The sequence below is a fragment of the Corvus cornix genome, chromosome 2, assembly GCF_000738735.6.
Source record: "Corvus cornix cornix isolate S_Up_H32 chromosome 2, ASM73873v5, whole genome shotgun sequence".
Lineage (NCBI taxonomy): Eukaryota > Metazoa > Chordata > Aves > Passeriformes > Corvidae > Corvus > Corvus cornix.
Genome location: NC_046333.1, coordinates 58,858,941 through 58,879,243, shown reverse-complemented (window position 1 = coordinate 58,879,243; position 20,303 = coordinate 58,858,941). Strand labels below are relative to the sequence as shown.

Genomic DNA, 20,303 nt, shown 5'->3' with positions numbered 1-20,303 from the left:
AATGGCTGGGGAGCGCAGCGCTGCCCCTTTGCCTCCCCGCGGGGAGCCGCCCAGCGCGCTGCCCGCTCGCCGGACCCAGGAGTTTCCCCGTGCAGTGAGGGGCAGCAGTGCTTTTTGTGTCATCCTTGGCTCCTAGTACGAATGAGAGTCGGTGGCTGTGATCATCCTGCCTGTCCTTGTGCGTACCCCCTGTTTACACAGGGAGGAGGCTGGAATCAACTGAGTCATTTGGGGGGCGCGGGGGCATGGGGGGGGTGGGAGTTTGTGCTGAGTGCTTGGGCTTGCAAGAAGCTGTATTTTCTAATCTGCCCTTGCAATGCAAATAGGAAAGTTGAAGAGGCGCTGCCTGGTATGTACAAACAGGATGGCAATGTCTGATTCTGAAAGAAAGTGCAGGTCCAGAGTATGAAATGAAAACTCAGCTCACACCAAGTTAGAATCATTAAGGTTGCAAAAGACTACCAAGATCATTGAGTCCAGCCTTTGACTGAATGCCACCACATCAACCAAATCTTGGCACTAAGTGCTATGCCACTTCCCTGGGCAGCCAATTCCAATGCTTTTTAACCCTCTCAGTAAAGAAATTTTTCTGATAAAGAATTAATCTTCAGAATCCTTGACCGAGGATCTCAAAAGTGTCTTATTTCCCTAAGGCTCACAGCACCCAGTGTGGTACTATTCCATTTTGTGGAAGGGTAAACTTGCTGTCAACATGACTAGCAAAGGCACAGGGAACAGAACTTCTCTAGCCCCCACACACAGCCAAGGCTGCAGCAAAGGCACCCAGTGCATTGTGGAGACATATTACCTGAAGTCAGAAAGTGGACCTCAAGCTTTTCTGGGAGAAGTACTTACTCTTTTCATTGCTATCTGTTTTATTTCACTCTTCCTTGTTCCCATTTGTAACAGTCTGGGGCCAGCACTGCAGCATGATGCCTGCAAATGGATTCTTGTGTGCCTGCCTTTAATGTGGCCTGGGGGAGATGGATCCTAGCTTTTATTCAGATCCCAGAGAATCCTGTGATGCAGAAAGTGAGTGGGAAAAACTGGGAATGAAAGCCAATTCATGCTGATGCACGGGCCGTTTACCACCTATCTTACAGTGAAGGACAAAAGTGGAGGTAGTGGATGAAAAATGAGGAGGGTGCTGAAGTAAACAACTTCAGAGAGGTAGGAGGTAAGACAAAGTTGTTCTTCTATGAAAGTGATGGAGACATGAAACTTTGGCTTAAAAAAAAAAAAAAAAAAAGAAAGAAAGAGAAAAAAGGCATTTTGAGAATACTAGACCTGAGGGTTAGAGTCCACAATGACTGCTGATATTGGTGTGGGGAGGGCTCAACCTTTAGGATCTCAACTGAAGGGAAATTACTGCCCAGTAAGAGAAAGTAAATATGAAGACGGTGACACAAGTGAAATGCTTGGGATCTTTTGAATTAGCATCCATCGCCAAGAATATGCAGTAGTGATTAATACAAATAGATGGCTGGAACTAAGCTGCTGGGATGGTTCCAGTTGTTCACGTCACTTGCTTTTATTTGCTTCTCATATGAAGTTAAGTGAGGAGGGGTCCTGCAAAGATTAAGTGGAGATATGAAGGCCTGTCATTTCTAATGCCTTGTATTTCAATATGTTCATATTGCTGGGCACTCAGTGCAGGAGAAATTATGTATGAGAGCTATGTTAAAAATAGTCATGCAATGCTTTATGGGACATTATTTGTCACTGGCCATATCCAACCTGTTTTGAAGATTTGTGATGAATTTTACATAAGACCTGCACTTCTACATCTTTTGTGTTTTAAAATATACAAGCAGTATTAAAACTTGGGTAGGTACAAAGTAAAATCATATTCAGTCTGCATTTTTACACATGAAGAATGAGCTTCTCTTTACAGCAATCTTCACTATGTCCAAAGCGAAGTAAGATACTATATGTTTGATTTTTACGTCCTTGTCTTCAACCTGCTACAAAACGGAGGCTTGTAAACATAAAGTAATGAGACTGCCTCGTTCAGACCAAATGCATAGTGAACAGTGAAAACAAGTCAGCAGCTGGCAGAGTCTATACATATGACACTGTGTTCACAATTTAGGTGATATACAACCTTATTTAATGTATCTGGCACTTGAATCCACTTTCCAAGTCTGAAAACCAGGCAGTGGGCTTTCTAGAAATACTGAATTGGTTGCCAGGTTAAATGGTTCATGAAACTGGGGAATCAAGCCACCACCCTTGCCCCCCAAAGCCTCTCAGCTATACCAATAGCAGTGACAGCTGTCAGTAACATCATAAACTAAAATATCCATATTTCATAGTTCAGAAACAAGGAGAAATAGTTTACTATTAAAAAGAAAAAGAAAAAAAAAGAGTGTTCTTTATTTTGCTAGGTCTGCTCTAAAACAAAGCTTGATGTCAGTAGCTTTTCTAGAAGTTAGTTTGCTCAAGGTTAAATCACGCCTGTGTTTTTGTCCATCCCAGTCATGGCCTGACCAGAAGGAGCACTGAAGCCAATGTTCCTTTTCCATTTGGGACATCGTTGTAATCTCTGTCCACTATTTGACAGTAGACACAAAACAAGGACCAAATACTTGCAGTTCTTGAGCTTCAGTAGCATTTCTTCTCTTTACAAAGGTGTATGAAGAAGAGAGCAGACCAGTAGTTGCAACATCAGGCCAGGGTGACCCAGGGGAAAGTGCTCTCAAAGGTCCATACCTGGAGGGTGCATAGGTCCCAAAACCAGGTGGGTTTTCCCAGAGCAGAGAGGCTGTGAGAGCCACTGCCACCTGGTAGCTATGGAAGCAGCTGAGCCACGACACTGGAACCCTGTGGAGAGGGACCCCTGAGACTGGGTGATCTCTTCCAGACTGAAACCTTCTTCTTGGAGCTCAATTACTCAGGTGATATAGAAGATAGAAAAACTATGCCATGTTTTACTTTTACTCAGAGAACAATTGGTAACGTTTACACTAGTTTAAATGCAATATTTTTCTTCTTTTATACAAGCCCCTTTTGGGAGGACTGTGATAACAGTAAAACATTATAGCATTCATTAGGCCAGCTGGGCTGCCCAGGGAAGTTGTGGAGTCACCATCCCTGCAGGTACATAAAAGACATGTAGATGTGGTGCTTAGGGACATGGTTTAGTGGTGGGCTTGGCAGTGTTAGGTTAATGGTTGGACTCAATGACCTTAGAGAGGTCTTCTCCAATCCAAAAATTCTGTGGTTCCATGATTCTAATGTAACTGGAAAACCAGACAAAATTTCAGGTACAAACAAGCACTTCTTCAATATTATGCTGTTTATGAGTTTTTCTTCTGGTATGACTCAAAGACAGAAAATTCCAGTTTGCTATAATAAAACTTAGTGACTGAAGGCCCCAGATTACTACTACTCCTTCTTCAGAAAGATAGTAAGCATAGAAAGGAAAAAGAGGCAGAATGTAACATGCAGTGCATGTGCAAGGGCCACTGCAAACATAAGCATTTGCACATGCTGTTGAGAAATGGGAAGTGAGAGTATAATTTGCGCACATGCACAATATAATCCAATCTAAGTTGGTAGGATGAATAAATGGGAACTCCAGAGCATGAAAACACTGCAGACATAATTCATTCAGCAAGGGTAAAATAAGAAAAATTTAATCCTCAAGGGAAACCCTTTATTGATCATGCTCTTTCCAAAGGGATTCCATGAACTTAGAGGGTCGGAAAGAATAATTTGCTTGTCAGTCTGGCGTATGCCTATTGCTCTTAAATGACAGAGCGACAGACGGGACTCTTTCTATGCATGTGGGACATGAATTGGATGGTAAGTAGGGTTTTAAAATCAACCATGACTGTTTGCAAGGGGCTTGAGGTATGACTTTTTCTTTAGGAAATGGAGGTTTTTTTATTAAGTGTTACTCAATGATGACAGTGACTTTTTTGGAAAAATTCTGAGGTACTGAAGATGTAGGTACCCGTCTGAGTGTTAAATTGCAGGTGCTCCAAGGAGCAAATAAAAATTGGAAGAAGTAGGCAATACATAATATTTAAATAGAAATAACACAAAGCTGTTCATTAACAGCAAAAGTAAATATGTCTTTGGAGGCAAAAGGCAGAACAATGTTGACTTTGACTAAAGACTTGCTTAATCCTACATTCTTAGTTATAACTTGGGTTGGTGGAGGGTATTTAGAAAAAGCCAAGCTAGGCTGATCATTAAGAAAGTTTGTAGAATTCAGCTTAATGTTATTTCAGAATACCACTGAATTCAATTCTCTCAGCACCTTCATCTGTTTTTCTTTTGACTAGGCTAGAAACTCTAAGCAGCTTGTGTGATGGTACCTCGCCTGTTATCTTGTTGATTAATATTTTAGGAGGTAAGTATTTTCAAGCTTTTGTTTGAGCCGAAAAAGATTTTTTTTTCCCAGAGAGGAGTATGCAGACAAGTATTCCTGGGAGTCTGTAAGCTTCTGAGGTGTTTTCAGCAAAAAGTGCATGTTCACCTTCTGTGTTAAGAGGAATTTTTTCAAAGACATGTACATAAGTTTACTGGATCTAGATGACAAGTGACTACAAAGACTTTTTTTAGAAAATGACAGGTTTAAAGTCACATATAATCTTAAACTGCAGGTGTCCTACTGTTGATGATGACACAGTAGAAGAATAGAAGGAGGAGAGGAATGAAAAGGAACAGAGGAGAGGAAAAGTTCACTGACAGAGTAGAAGATGGGCTGATGGGGCAATTTGCATAATTTATAAGGGGCCGCTGGTCAACAGCAAAAGATTCCCAATTAAACATTTCCAGCTCTTTTCAAGAAACATTTTTTTTACAATGCAGCAAAAAATGGAGTACACTTTGCTGTTTCACTCACTTTTATTGATTTGAACATCATTTTATAGTATTATGTGGAGGAAATTTTGAAACAACCACTGCTTTGTTTCCAGCTCAGTGCTAGGATGACTTCATTCAGTAGCACAAAATTCAAGCTTATTTCTGCTGTGATCAGTGATAACACACGTGAGTAAACCAAGAGTTGTCACTTCAACCTGCCACTTTACCTTCATTTCTTTGATAAATCCCAAGAGCTGCAGATAAATGACTTTGATACCATCTGTATTTGCAATTAGTACCAAAGTTACAAATATGTTCGTGTGGATGTAATTGAGGGCAAAACTTGAGGCTGCTAGATTTCAATTCACTGTACAAACACAATTTCTTCCAGTTACTTGACACCTTTTAAACTTTATGTCTTTAATGAGAGAAACTGAGAATGAGAAAACTCCTTAATGAGGGGAATTGAAATGGAGATGGCTCTACAGGCTCAAAGTAAGCCATAAAGGGAGGCTAGACTGTTTTGTTTTCCTACTAACTCACTGGATCAAATCCTATCTCGTTAAATCAGTTCCCTACCTCCCATTTCTTTTTGGAAACACAATTTGTTCTTTATTTGCTTCAAATTTCCATTGCTTAGGAAAAGGGCTCTGAAGGTCACAAGACTGCTTATGTTTAACAAAAGATAAAATTTGGCGTACAAGCCTTTGTTTTGTTTGCTTAAAGCACATTTTTATTTTGTTTGAATGTTTCACTGTTAATTTGGGCACAAGAAGATGCTATTAGTAGTGTTCTTTAAACCTAGGAGTGAATTTAGGGGTATGAGATCAGGTCTTCTATGCCCCACTCTCTAAGCAGGCTTTTTGAAATTAGTGAGAACACTGCCCTTGTTCTGTACAGATGGTTATTGAATTATGAACATTATTTAATAGAAGATACAACTGATGGCAATTTAGAAGTGTATGAAGTTAACATGAGACATTCAGGCTGCGATCCAAAGTGGAACAGATGGATCTGAAATTGGTTAATGCTAGATCAAGGAAAGCTCAAGTATTTGTATTTATTAATGCTATCTGGGCTACCCCTGGTGAGCGTGGTGCACCCATGCATGCTTTAGCTTGCCTGGACTTTGCACTAAGGTAGCCTGATCAAGGAACTACACCGTCAGCAGAGGAGTTACCACACAATGCCTTTAAACATTTCCCTATTGAGTAAAACTTTTATAGTTCTGACTCCAGCCATCCACATACTGAAAGTTTTATTTGTGAGGGCTTCTTTTTGTAAACTTATGTTATTTGTCTATTTTTTTTTCAGAAGTAGAAATTCTTTATTTTCCCTTCTTGCAGCATGGCCACCTGCTACCACTTCAGCTTTAACTGCAACTTCTTGATCTTTTATTCTCACTTGTTCACTTACTTGTTGTTTTCACCTGTCTCTCTAAGTAATAATAAGCATACATCTTTCCATGCTTCAGTGTCCAGCTTCTTGCTCTGCTCTATCTTCTCAGTTTTTGCTCTCTGTCATGGCTCATGAGACATATAGTTCAAAACTTTCTTTTAGAGAAATGAAAGATATTGTATTTTCTCCAGTCTTCCTCTAACTCCTCAGTTTAACCTTGAGCTTTTCTCTGATTTTTTTTAAATAGATCAATGCCTACCACTAGACCAAATAATTGCCTCCCCGTACAATGTAATATATTATAATTTCATATTTTATTTAAAAAATTATATTAGTTTGTGCTTACAGCAAAAATGTAATACAGCTTTAGGCCTTACGGAATCATGTTTGGGAAATTATGGAACAATTGTTCTGATCCATGAAATTAACTACTGAACACTAATCACAATCAGATTTAGCACACTAAAAGGGAATTCAATTAAAAATTTAAATGCCTGAGGGTTTTACTTTCTGATTTGCAGAACTGAAGCTTATTCTTACCAACCCTGACTATATTGCTTTCCCTAACATGTGCATCGAGGACAGTAATTTACACTGGAATCCTCTCTTTACTGCCTCTCTTTCTGGACAACATCAGTTTATTTGAAGGGACAGTCTCTCCCACTCCTACTCTGTTGTCATATTTTCCATCAGTAATGGTGCTGTGATGGTAGGTCTGTAAGTGATCTGGAAGGTCCCAGGGGATCAGATTGCTGTTTAAGAATTGAGCCCTGTCAGTTTGCCTGCCCTGTCAGGAACTTGCTTTTATCTATGGTAATTGCTTTTAGAGTTGGATAGCAAAGAGGCTCTTCTCTGAGATTCCCATGCTTCATCCTTGCTTGTGGCAGACTAGTTTCACAGCTGCTCCAGCCCATTTAGGAGTCATTTTTCTTTCACCTAGTGGATATAAATCTGCTGCATTCTGCCTACAATTGACTGTCCCTCTGCTTTGCTTTAGGACTTGTCCATTCAGCACTGCTTAATGATCCTGATCCTGCAGTCCCTTGGTGTTGAGCATAAGTTGGGTGGGAGAGGGGTCAAGTTTGAGGCCGACTGATAGGAGTCGAAATGACTGCCCCTTTCAAGTCAAACTAGGGTGAGCAATTTCTGCTGGCTTGCTCAATCTAGGATGCAGCTGCAGACCATGCTATTTAAAAGCAAATGTTTACAGGAGAGAAACAGCTTTCACAAGGCAAACAATTTTCTCTGGTTCTAACAGATTTTCTGGTTATTGATCAGCACAGCTACTCCTTGAAAGCGAAAGGAAGAGCTCACTGGGGTGAGCAGCAAAGTGGCAGAATTTACACTGTATTAATTTGTATGATACCAACTGTATACTTGATGGTATTGCTTCCAGCCATATTACATAGCTGTAGAAATTTCAAGGCTGACTACTGTCACTTCCAGGGGCTACAGCAGCTACTGGGGATTGCCGGAGTGAGGATGACCTGGATTTACCGTTTTCTTGCATAATTCCTCAGTTGCAAATTTTTAATAGGGACAAGAAACCTGCTTGAAAATAGTTCCCTTCTGTGTTGTGCACACCATGCAGGAATTGATGTAGTCATGGGAAAAGGGGTAAACTGACAGCTCTTCAAGGATAACTAACTGGAGATCAGGCAAAGAAGTGAAAGGGATTTTCTCATATTGAATGTTTGTGGGAGAACAGGACAAAGAAAAACTTTTTTGTTTTTATTTTGCATTTACAAGGAGCTCCTTAAGTTTTTAGATCTATGTATTTTTTTACTCTTCAGTCATGTGCCTGCTTTAGACAACATTTTGCACCATTAATTCCCCTGATCCTGCAGGCTGCTGCATGTGGGAAGCCCTGTGCTCCCATGTGGAGCCTCACCATTTTTAATGGTGTGCTGTGTGGGCAAAGGCAGTTCTCCCTGGAGAGAAACTTTCAGCGTGAGACGCATTAGTCAGTCTTCCTTTGTTTGTGTTGATCTTACAGGCAAAAAAACAAAAAGAAAGATAAGAGGTAGCAAAGAACTGAAAGCCACACATGCATCCTCATCCACATGCACGTGGAAGTACTCATGCACAAAAACAGAACAGACATCAAAATAAGCTTTTCTGGTTAATTTTTTTGTTGCCTAAATGATGAGCTGACAGTATGCCCTTGTATCCTGAAACAGCATTATCAATTGCAACATCTTACAGGGAGAGATTTTTCATTTTCCCATGTTTTGATTTCTGAGGTTCGAGCTACCGTTATTGTATATGTACATTTTAATTTTTTATTCATATTTGCTGTTGAATCATAGTTTTACATCCACATGAAGAAAGTCAAGGACAGTTCTCTTTCAGCTGAAAACATTCTTTCTTTAAAAATTTGGCTGCTGTGTTCTTTGATTTATTGCCTTGTTGGATAGGATACCAAGTCTCATGCCACAATATTCCTATTATGAGCAGGAGTGGTTTTTTCTCCTCTCTCAGTGATAGGTAAATCAGAAGAGCTTGCATTTTAGGAGGCAAAGTTACAGTTTCTGAATATTATATTAATTATCTCAGACAGTGCACTTGAGACACTGTACCTTCCTATTTAATTGCCTTGCATAAACTGTAAGTCTAAATTCTTGTCAATGCAGATTGCATAATCTCCTGTGCAAAAGAATGTGAAAATTGTACTTAGTAAAATTCCACCTCTTATTTGTACCGGTGACAGCAATCATACATGGAAGCCCATGTTTATAGAGAGATTGTTTTCTGAGGAAAACAGATGGGACAAACTAATCAGAGATAATAGGCACATTTTATAAATCTGAGGTATATTTTTGTTTCCTGTTTGGAAATCTATCAATTCAGAAATAATAACTCAGTATATTTAATATAATTGTCTGTAACATGGGTGCCAGTTAGCTAGAAATATACCGAGCCAGTTCCAGCTGCTTGCATTCTAACAATCTGTGGCTTCTTCTATTAAATTTAGGAGAATACTTACAACTCAGAAATAGTTACATGCCAGAGTTTTGGACTCAGCTAGACTCAATGTAATTTTCCAGCCAGTGGCCCTCAAAACATGTTCCAGATGATGAAGATCCTGGTCATAGCTTCCTTTCGGGCATATCATTTACCCCAGGGACCATGAGAAGTGGATGCCTCCTTTTACAAGAACACCTTTAATTGCTGGAAAATATGATGTTCTGTAAAACATCAGGGGACTTGTTGCTAATTTGTCTAAATTTCCTTAAATATTTACTTTGTCTAGAGAAGAAGAAATTCAGGGACTGTCTACTTCTCTATCAGCTTTGCTATTGGGAGTGCAACAGAAGCAGTACATGATAGGTCAGCTTCAAACTATGTCTGCACAGAAAACTGAGTGGAGAGCAAACAGCCATAAAAAAATCTGAAAAAAAGATTTATCATTGCTTGCATCTGAACTTGATGAAAAAATTTTAAAAATCTGCTAATATTTAATAGAATGAAGACTGAGATATTCAAACAAGGACTAAACAAATGTTCTGAGCCAGATAAATATCTCTATGACTGCTGTCATGAAAGCAGCTGACCTTACGAAGCATCGAAGAAAGGTATGAATATATCTTTAGGACTGTTATACCCCTAGCCATCCTCCCACAGAAAGACCCTATTAAGTTAAGGTAAATTGTACCAACTGCCTTAAAGTGGTGCCTGTCTGTTCTAATTTTTTTGATACAGCAAGTTGAAGTGTAGTGTGATAGTGATTGTGCAGACCTATTAAGGCTGAAACTGATAGGAAAATGCAGTTGTCACCTACAGCTTTGTTATTGTGGTGCAACAGAAATATTCTTTTCTTGAACCATTCCTGCTTGAAAGAAAGGCAGTGGGCCCCTCCTTTCACTGTTCAATTAGATAACATTGGTACATTTTGCTCTAAGGATGCATTTTAAGTGGGGTTCTTTTTAAAATGCATTTGGCAGCCTGAAGTCACTACCAGAACAAATTAGTTATGCTTAGTGCTGCATTTGAACAGTAACTTTTCAATTGCTTTGAAAATAGAGTCACTCCACACTTTTAGTGGTTTATCACAACTCAGTACAACTTTGCAGTCATTTTGCTGAAACTGGCTTGGTTACTTTTCCCTTCTTAATTTTTTTTGTGTGAGTTTTGTGTTCATGAAAGATGCCAAATTAACAGCCCTGGATATTTCCCCCCCTTTTTTTCCTCAGGGGACATTCCATGGAGCAGCAGTAAGAACTCAGTGTTTGCTGCCCCAGTAATGTGACATTTAGTCAACCAGCCAATGGAAAGAGAAGGTAGTTCAGACTCGTGCAGGCTGGGTCTTTGCTTGTCCTGCTCACACTGCCTCAGAAGGAGCACTGCAGTGCTCTGTGGCATTCAATGCTGAAATCATAGATTTTCTCCTGTCTGCCATGACTTTCTTCATAACAAGTCATTGGCTTTTCCTCACACAAGTTTGCCAGGTCTGTCACTTGCTATTGGAAAGTGTTTTGCAAAGTTTGATTAAAAGCGCTGTTGATGGCTATGTAGGAATGAGTTAAAAAAAGCAGTTGAATGGGACCTTGAAGAAGACAATGGCTACCTGTCTTAATTTAAGTGTTTACCTAAGCACTCTATTGATCTCACATTCTCAATGTGCATTATATTTATTTAACTAAAAGCTCCCTGCTAATATTGTCTTTTGCTTAATACTGAAAGTTGTTGGGTGCTGATCAGGTCCTCCTGTAACACTTTATAAAGCCAGGTAAATCCAGGACACAGCTTCTGTTTTATGTATCAAAACACGCAGATATCTGAGGGTACAGGGTACTTCCATGCGTGTTTGAGTGACTTAGGATCTAGCATCTCGACTGATAGGAACATGTCGTTCTAGTGCAGGCAGGACTTCAAGTTCAAAGAAGTTCATTTTTGTAACCATGATACAGCAGGTGTCAAGCTTTGCTTCCCTCATCCACTTAGAATTCAATTGTGTAAACTTTACACCTGAGTACTTGGACCATGAACAATTTATTTGAAGATGTCAGTCAAAGAGTCAGCAGTACAAATACTCCCTAATGCACCTGCAATTGATTTTGCAGATACAGAAAGAAAAATGTGTTTCAGTGCAGTTGAAAGCACCCAAATTTTGTTCCTTAATTAAAACTTCAGGGGTTTTATTGTTTCAAGGTCTTGGGGTTTTTTTTACATATGCATAGGGCTTGAAGAGGAGCAACAGAAGATTTTTAGAACTACAGTTTTGGTGAAACATCCAGGAAGGAATTATGACATGACATTATCAGTAGATTCACAATAGGTTTTTCCCAAGATTTGAGAGTTAGATTCCCAGTCTAGTGATACAATTTACTCCTATACTTAGTTGACCCAGTAAGAACCAGGTGAGGCTTACAGTGAATTTTTTTTTGCACAGAAGTGTTAGTGAAAGCAGTGGTAACTCCTCTACCAGCTGGCTTGTGAGCCAGGGAAACCATGTGTCAAGACCAGGAAGGGGGCAAGGCAAAGGAGAGGTCAGAGCTCAGCTATGTAGTCCTTCAGTATGTGAGTCGTTGCATCAGGAAAACGTTCATTTTTCTCAGGCCATCAGTATGTTAGCATTGAATCTTGGTGCACTGAAGCACCCAGGAATGTGCCTTCCTTCACTAGGAAACCAGATTGATGCAAACCTACAGAATATACCGGATCTGCATTAAAGCAGCAAAAAGTAATTTGTGCAGTTCAGTATGTTCAGGGGAGTTTGGTTTTCTGTAGCTATCTGAGAGATGAGACCTTTGATCTAGGCTGCTGGGAGTCCTACAGCTCTGAGTGTGTAAGCGTGTGCTATACAATGTGGCAGGTATGTGTTATGCTGTCCAAACCCCTGCTAATGGATTTGGATAAAATGTTCTTATCTTCAAGGGTTGGAGTATAGTTCAGTATTGCTGTGCACTGTTAAAGAGCTCTCAGGTTTCAGATTTGAGCTGTCTGTATTTTGCCATGAGGCATGTGTTACAAGAGCATGTAAATCAATCTGGCGTCTCACTGTAAGAAAGGTGCTTCATTTAGATTAAACCTATGCCCCTAGCGTCTTTTAATGGCAGAGTAATGAAGCAGAGATGGTTTGTGTAACTGGGGGAACAAATACAAGCAAATGGTCTCATTTGTGATGTAAAAATATAGACACAGTTTAATAATAGTAGATAAAATATTAAATATATCAAGAAACTTCCTCTCCTGAAAACAAATTAGCATTTTGGGTGCAATCCAGCTCATTTTAATGTGGATTTTCAAGACAAGGCTGTTTCCTCATCCTGTCAGAATATTCTCATTTTCTATTTCTTTGTATAAAATGTCTGCATTTCAGATGTCTGAGAATCAGTGGATGCTGACAAAGAGGATTTCCTGGGTACCTTATACCAAAAGTATAGTTTTTGCCCCCATAGTACACTGAACACAATATTTACCTTGTCTAAATCTCTTGTTTTTAAATGAATTTACAAATTTTATAGCGGAAGGGGAAGGGGAAGGGGAAGGGGAAGGGGAGGAGAGGGGGAGGGAAGGGAAGGGAAGGGAAGGGAAGGGAAGGGAAGGGAAGGGAAGGGAAGGGAAGGGAAGGGAAGGGAAGGGAAGGGAAGGGAAGGGAAGGGAAGGGAAGGGAGAGGGAAGGGAGAGGGAAGGGAGAGGGAAGGGAGAGGGAAGGGAGAGGGAAGGGAGAGGGAAAGGGGAAAACCTTGTTTAAAGCAAGAAATCTCCAGAAAATAATCTTACTTGCAATATGCATCATACAAAATTGGTTTATATTTTTGAAGCCTTATTCATCATGCTTCGAAGTGCAGCCTTTAATGACAACATATTAAATAAATAGTGGTAATTGCATGCTGAAATAGTCCTGTGTATGCATTAACGTGAGTCTATTTAGGCCAAAGACACACAGACTTTATAATGGCTGTATTACAAAGTTATAGTCAAAGTTATGAAATACACTTGTTTGCTGATATTAAGATTTTTTTCAATAGCTGTAGTCCCTGAATAGGCTGAACATTTCCAAAAACAGATGAATATTCCATAGTTACATTTAAAAAAAGCAACTGAGTACCCTGTATTTACTAGATTCATCACAGAAGATGGGTTTTAGAGATTGAGTTTTCCAGAGTAATGCTTTTCTTCATAAAATTTTGATTTTTTTTTAAGAGAAAAATTCTTTACTTTTCACAAATAAAAATATCAACATTCACAACTGACCACTTCTCATAGTGGTTTCTTAGAAACTCACTTTTAAACTTGGAAAATAAATGGAGAAGGCAAGATTGATGTTGCCTGTATTACCTAGAACTTGGATACTTAATCTCACAAAATGGGAAAATAATTATCTGGCAGAAAGAAGATATCTGTTCTCAGATTGTTGCTGTTCAATTGTCTTGCTAACTGTTTTTGAATCATCATGCTAAAATTTACAGATAGGTACAAAATTCCCAGTGGATAAATTGTGTATGCTATGCTTACCTCAAGAACATATTTTTTAAGTTCATCCCTATATGAAGACCCTGTATCTAGACTCAGAGAAAGTATTGATAAGGTGAGGGTGTAATTCAGTAGTTCTGAAGATGACATAGGAATCACAGAAAACAATCAAAAGAAGCCAGGACCCCAATCTGATGCTCTATGCGAGACCACAGTGTAATCCCTGCATGCTTACATCTGCCATTATCAAAGAGAAGTAGGCAGATGGAATTATCTCAAATCTATAGTGACACTGACTCAAGTATTATTTGACCATTCCTTCCCATCTTGTCTCTTCACAAAGGGTGTTAAAAAACACAAAACAGCTCTGAGGAGAGTTACAGGGAAGGTTGAAGGAAAACAGGAGAGCCATGCTTAAGCCCTTAGTTTTTCAAATATTTTTTATTACGGGTAAGATTAAAATATATGATCCTTATACATTAAGTAGCGGTAGCTGGTTGTCCATCTGAAAAGGTAAAAATAGTGACCTTGAACTAGACAAACTCAGATTAGAAATAATACTCTGTTGTTTAACAAGTGAGAGTAATTCATTCCTTGAATATTTTATTAAGGGAAGAGCAAAGTATCCACTTTTAAATCAAAGGATGTGTTTATACACGATCCACAGTGATTCAATCCAGACTTTTGATTGTGATGGTTTAATGTTGAGACAAAATTCTCTGCTCCGTAAGGTCCACAGTCTTGGAGTCCATTCATTGTTTTTGGTTGCTCTGCTTCAATGACAACACTCTACACTTCTCTAGTACTCTCTACTGAGAGCTTTTAACATCTCTGCAAGACAGCAATGTATCTAGTGCTAGATACTACATCAGGAGTCTGGAACACTAGGGTCCATGTGAACAGTGAGCTAGTTGTTCTGTCTTTCTGTACCTGAGATAACCTTGGGATGGGGACACACATCAAGGAGAGTGATTTTGCCATGGTTGCTGATTCAACAGCAGAACATCTTCCTTAATCTCCCTTGGTTTTCAGCTGCTGCGCAGTTTATCAGCTAGAAAGTACCACTGAGTTCCCTCCTCTGCATGGGTTTTGACAAAGCCTGGCTGCTCTGGGTGTCTCGCTTCTCTCCACTCTCCATTTAATCCCTCTTAGGTTGTGTTGTGTGTGGAAGGTTGGGTATGCTGACCACGTGCCATCCAGGGAGCAGCAAACATACTGTTCCCTATAATTTTCACACTGTTATCTTTTTTACCCTCAGTCATCTTCCCAGGAAAGCCTTCAGATATGTTTGTTGGTTTACAATTCTACTTTTGGCAGTGCCCACAGTAATAACTGTTCACATTGTTAATGTCTATGAATATCATATGACTGCTGGTATTACCACTGTCAGTTGTAAAAGAGAATTAAATTTCAGTGGTGACTTGAAAAAATTGAATTAAATACCTTAAAATGCCTTGTTTTCATTATGTATGTGCATCAATGTGCCAGAACTTGTATGCAGTTCACTAGCAAGCCATTGGCTATTAGAGGTGGCTTCATACAGTTGGCAGATTAACATTTGCTAGAACTGAATTTGAAACATACTTAGCTACAGCTTTGCTGATGTTTTTAATTGTGAAGAGAGCTATCTTGCTGTCAAGCTTTTTATTTCACTTAGCCATGAAAGGACATTTTCTTTTAACACTTTTTTAAGACTCGGAAAGTGCTCTTCAGCCACTAGTAATATTAATAAAGTTCAAATAGAAAATGTTTTTCAGCCTCCTTGGAAAAGTTTTCTTGATTGCCTTTTCCACATGGGGATTAACCCAAGCATACTCACCTGCTTTCGAACTGGGAAAATGAGAAAATCAAATAGACTGGTTCTCATTCAGGACAGACATAAATGTTATGTGAATGGGGTCATGAAAGGGGAAGCTTTTCTCTGTCTCAGGTTTAAAAATGGAAGTCACACCATACAAAATAAGGGGAGCCCAACCTATCCTGCCCTTGTTATTCTGTTTCTGGTCATGCTTACCTCAGAATGACTGAAAATACAGTATTTTGGCCAGTGATCTAAGAGGAAAAGGTTGGGATGAAAATATTATCTCTGAATATACTTTTTTTCCCTCCAGCTTCCCCCCCAGCAGAGAGGAGCTCATCTTTATGGAAGCAAGCACATCCATATTTTGCACAAACTTTTGGCTTTGAGCAGTTGACATATTTGTGACAGAAATCTATTTTACCAGAAAAATTCCCACCATCTCCAATGTTGATCTTTTTGAGGATAGTAACAGGACTCCAATTCTATCAGGTATTCCATCAACAAATATAAAAGTAGAGAGTTTAAAGCATATATTTACAAATTTTTTCTTTAATTTGAGAAAGGGAATTCACATCTCTCATTGCCTTTTGTCTTGCTTCTACAAATAAGCCAGATTTCTTCTTCTTACTTCAAAATGTCATTGTTTTTCTTCCTTCAGCTGTTCTAAGCCAGCAGAGTGAAACATCTCCATATTTTTTTAAAGAATATATAAAATTTGTTATTTGAATCTTCCTACCTGGTTCAAAATAGTCTTCATATATGATTAAGTATCATTAAGTATTCTTTTGTTGCATTAAGATGAAATGGCAACTTTTATATGTAAAAGGCCAGATGAATCTTTCCATTTAAACTTTCCCAACTGTAACTATAGAGCACGAGAGCTAAGATAAAATTACAAACATGAGAGAGAAATGCATTACTATGCTATTGTATTTGGAGTGCAGGAGAATCGACAGGATAGGTAGCACTGGTAAAATGTAGGGATAGATATCAAAATGTTCACCACTGCATATCTTCAGCTGTGCACTCACCTTCTGAGATGAGAATAGAAATTGTCATGTAAATAGATTTATTGTCTTCCAGAAAAATTTACTTTTAACCCATGATTTCTTAGCATCCATTGCCTTAAATTCCTACAGCTGTAGTTACGCAGTTTATAAAATGCTGCTCTGCTCAGAAACATAACTTTAAAATGAAAACCAATTGTTCTTCCCAATCATCAAGATAGATTTTTCCAGTAGAAAAACTGGCTTCCTTCCCTTTATCTAGGCTCTGTTTCTCTTTTCTGTTCGGTGCCCATTGTCAGCAGTAAAACTTCAGTAAAATTGCAATGCCAACAACTGGCTCAATGAGAAACGTTGGTGTCTAATATTGAAAAGTTTGACCCTGTTCAGCTAAGGGATTCATAACTGAGACTTGGAAAATGGTGTGTTTAATGAGTAGGAAACTGGAAGAAACAGCATAGTTACTAGATAAGAGGAAGAAATAATAAAATTTTAAATTTGTTTTCTTCTGAAATGAAATTGTATGGCATCTGTGTGCGTGCACGTGTGAATAGATGTCTGAATATTGCCCTGTGTGGCTATAACTGCTTGGCTTGCTACATCTGCCAGTTCTTGTGATTATATTTCTGATGTTTTAAAGAGGTTGAAAGTCTTAACAGAGCTTGGGGATTTTTTGAGAAGGAAAAAGTGGATACATTTACACCAGGTCTCTGTGTTAAGAGGTTAAGAGTTATTTTAATGGAGAAAGGGTGTCAACTGAAAATTGGGCTCTGGAGTCTCTGTGTCCCTAAGGTGGCAGGATTCCAAACAGTTTTCCCTGAACTCACAAGAAAGAGCTCCGTAGAGACCTTTTTGGCAAGTCTTTGGGATGCTATATTCCCTGACAGGTCATGTGTACTTTGGCTGATGACTTTTGTCTGCCTGGGCTAGAGCTGGGCATTTTTAAAGAAAATTTTAAAGAAAATACAAAACATTATATTTTAAAGAAATTACTTTAAAGAAAATACAAAACATAGCTTTATCACAAAACTTGTTAGGAAAAAAATAATTTCAAACTCTAAACTTAATTATTATAATGATTTTGCTTTTAAAATGTTTTAAACTTCAGATTTTCAACAAAATTCTTTATTCCATGAAATAGGTGGGGTTATTTCTTGAAGGTATCTCATGCAATTAATAAGAATTTCTAACTATCTCCAACATACACATCTGTGGATTAAATAACATTCCTAGAAGGCTTCACTATGCGTTTTTACACTGATCTGGCATATTTACTTGTTCAGATTATTCTTAAATGGTGCTATACATTCAAATGAACTCATCATGATTTCAATGAATACCAAAGCAATTAATAATGATTAAACACTTACATTAAATGTCATTCTCTTGCATGTATTTCAGTTAGAAAAAAATTCTGGCATCTATTTTTATTTGAAGAGAGTCACATTGCCCACAGAAAATTTCAAGTACATACTCAAAGTTTAGCAATTAGCATAGATCAGAAGGCCAGGAAAAGAACAGACAGTGAGAAGCAGTTTGGAATTTTGGTTATTTCATAGGAGGCATGTGCTTTCTCAAGCTGTTTCTTTCCTGGAATCAAGATGAAAATCAACATGTAAAAAAAAATCTTTTCCAGCTTTTTGAAGAAGAGAAGAGATGAGAGAGGTTTCTTTGTTGCTGTTGCCACATTTGGTTATGAAAACCAAGAATGGGAGTTTGAGTGCAATCCATCCCTGGGTCTTTTGGCAGTTATGAGGTGTCAGTAAAGTTTTTTTCTGCTTAGCTTGTCATAGTGGGTGTTTCAGCTGTCACTTCTGAACCAGACTGCAGGGCTAGTGGAGGCCTCCCTACTTTCCCTTGGTTTCTTTTGTGACCATACATATTTTTATATACACAGACACTAATAGTGGGGAGGGAAAAAGGAGACAATCAGAGCAGTTTAATGTATCTCTGATCATATAAGATATAATAAACCTTACAATGGGATTGAAAAGAAGATGAGGATATACTTGTCCTCCAGGGACAGTTTGTCATTTATTTATGACAAAATCTTCACCAACAAATCAAATTGAAGTGGTTTCTATTTTGCATTTTGCAGGCCCCACCATAATAGCGACCTTGGCAACTCTAAAAGGACAGAAGGTAAAAGAGTGGTAAGTTCAATACTTGTACAGCAATTCAATATATTTAACCACAAGACTATTGAAATTATTTCCCTTTTTTGGCATGGTTGTGGACTAGAAGGACATACAATTGCTGAACCTGTAATAAGATTCAGGAATTCTGATAAAAGTAAATTATTTATCACTTACTGCCCCATTTACAGGCTTGATAGTTTTTATAACTGTATTACCCAGAGTCTTTTACTGCTCAGGATGGTCGCCCTTGCTGAGGAGGAATTAATTACAAAACCTGATGGAGAGGGTGCAGGGCAGATGGGCAAGTGGATAGTGAAAATTCATCATGGTCCCTCCTGGCATGGCAGCCTTTATGAAAAAAGAAACACACTGGTTTTTTTCCTCCCTTTTTTCTCAGGGTACAGCAGAGTGACATTAATCTGCCATGATTGAGATATCAGTTTGGTTAGCAGGCACAAAGCAACCTTAAGCAAAAGGGCAGAGCAGCTTGAGAAATGTTGGCTGTTAGTGTCTGGTAACAACCCGATCGAGAAGCCCTGAAGTGGTTCAAATCACAGCCTGCCTGCTAAGTGGTCTTTGGGGAGCCTGCTCTGCATCTAATCCCAATGAGAGAAATATGAACAGGAGTAGACTGGAGATCAATGTAGGCGCCTTGCTGGGGATATTAACTACCCCACCTTCACTTCTGGCTCTTCCAGCATGACAACTCTATTCCCAGAGGGCCAGAGGATTCTGTTGGGGTCTGTAGCAAAGTCTGTTGAAAGCAGGAGAATTGACATTTTGCTGATTGTCTCAACTGCTTTGACATCGCACAAGCAGTACAAATGATCACTTATGTAAAGGTTATTTGAATAAAGGTAAGATCCCTTGGTGTGACTTAACTGTGAAACCATTCCAGTTCCCTTCAGATGTCCCTCTGAGGTTTCTAGTCTCCTAGAATGTGCATGTATTTCTAATTTGCCTGTAGGCTAGGAAAAAGCTGGAATATGAAGTCTGCAGAGCAGACTGAGCTTGCAGAATACACTGAAACTAGGCTTATTCAAAAAGGCTCTTCCAGGGCTTTAAACAAGACATGAAAAAACATTTGAACCTTTTGTGTCTCAGGGAGCTGAGGTGGCAGCACACAGGGAGCTGCTGGAATGGGTGCTCCTGCCCACAGAGTTACAGGGTAAGTGAAGGATTTGCTCTGCAGCAGGAGTTTTGCTGCGCAGCTCCAGGGTGCTTTGCTGCCTACTCCCCAGTGTCATGGGGAGGGCTCCTGCAGCAGCTGGGCAAGGGGTGCTTTTAGGAGACAAAGTTATGCAGCTTGAGCTCTCATTTAGCCTCTCAGTCTTTGGAAGCACTTGGATTATGTTCATAGGATTTTCTCAATAGGTCCTCTTAAGGCTAGAGGTGTTGGGGAGGGAGAGGCGTGCTGGTTTGTTTTGGTTTTCAAACCAACATCAAACATTTTTAGATTAAACTACTTAAGTTGAGGAGATGACGTTTTAAGAATCACCATGAAATATTGCAAAGGGCTAGTGGTATTTCAACAGCAAAATTGTGTATTAGATGCAGGCTGGACACTCGTTCTTCACAGCTCCTGTTGTGGGGAATGGCAGGGACACTTGTGCAGAATCCCTCTGAAAGGGGAAAGCCCATGTCCTGATGCCCTAAACCAAATCTGCCATGTACTGTCAGAGCACATCTGGCGATTTGTGCAATTAGACCCTGCATCTGCATGCCCAT

At 39.2% G+C, this 20,303-nt stretch overlaps 1 long non-coding RNA gene across 1 annotated transcript; it reads left to right on the top strand.

Annotated features, from left to right (window-relative positions):
• Positions 1-19: 19 nt before the first annotated feature.
• Positions 20-18,591, top strand: LOC109144545. The gene is made up of 3 exons (XR_005604564.1): positions 20-178; positions 4,293-4,360; positions 18,536-18,591. It is a non-coding gene; the product is annotated as an uncharacterized LOC109144545 (long non-coding RNA).
• Positions 18,592-20,303: the final 1,712 nt, after the last annotated feature.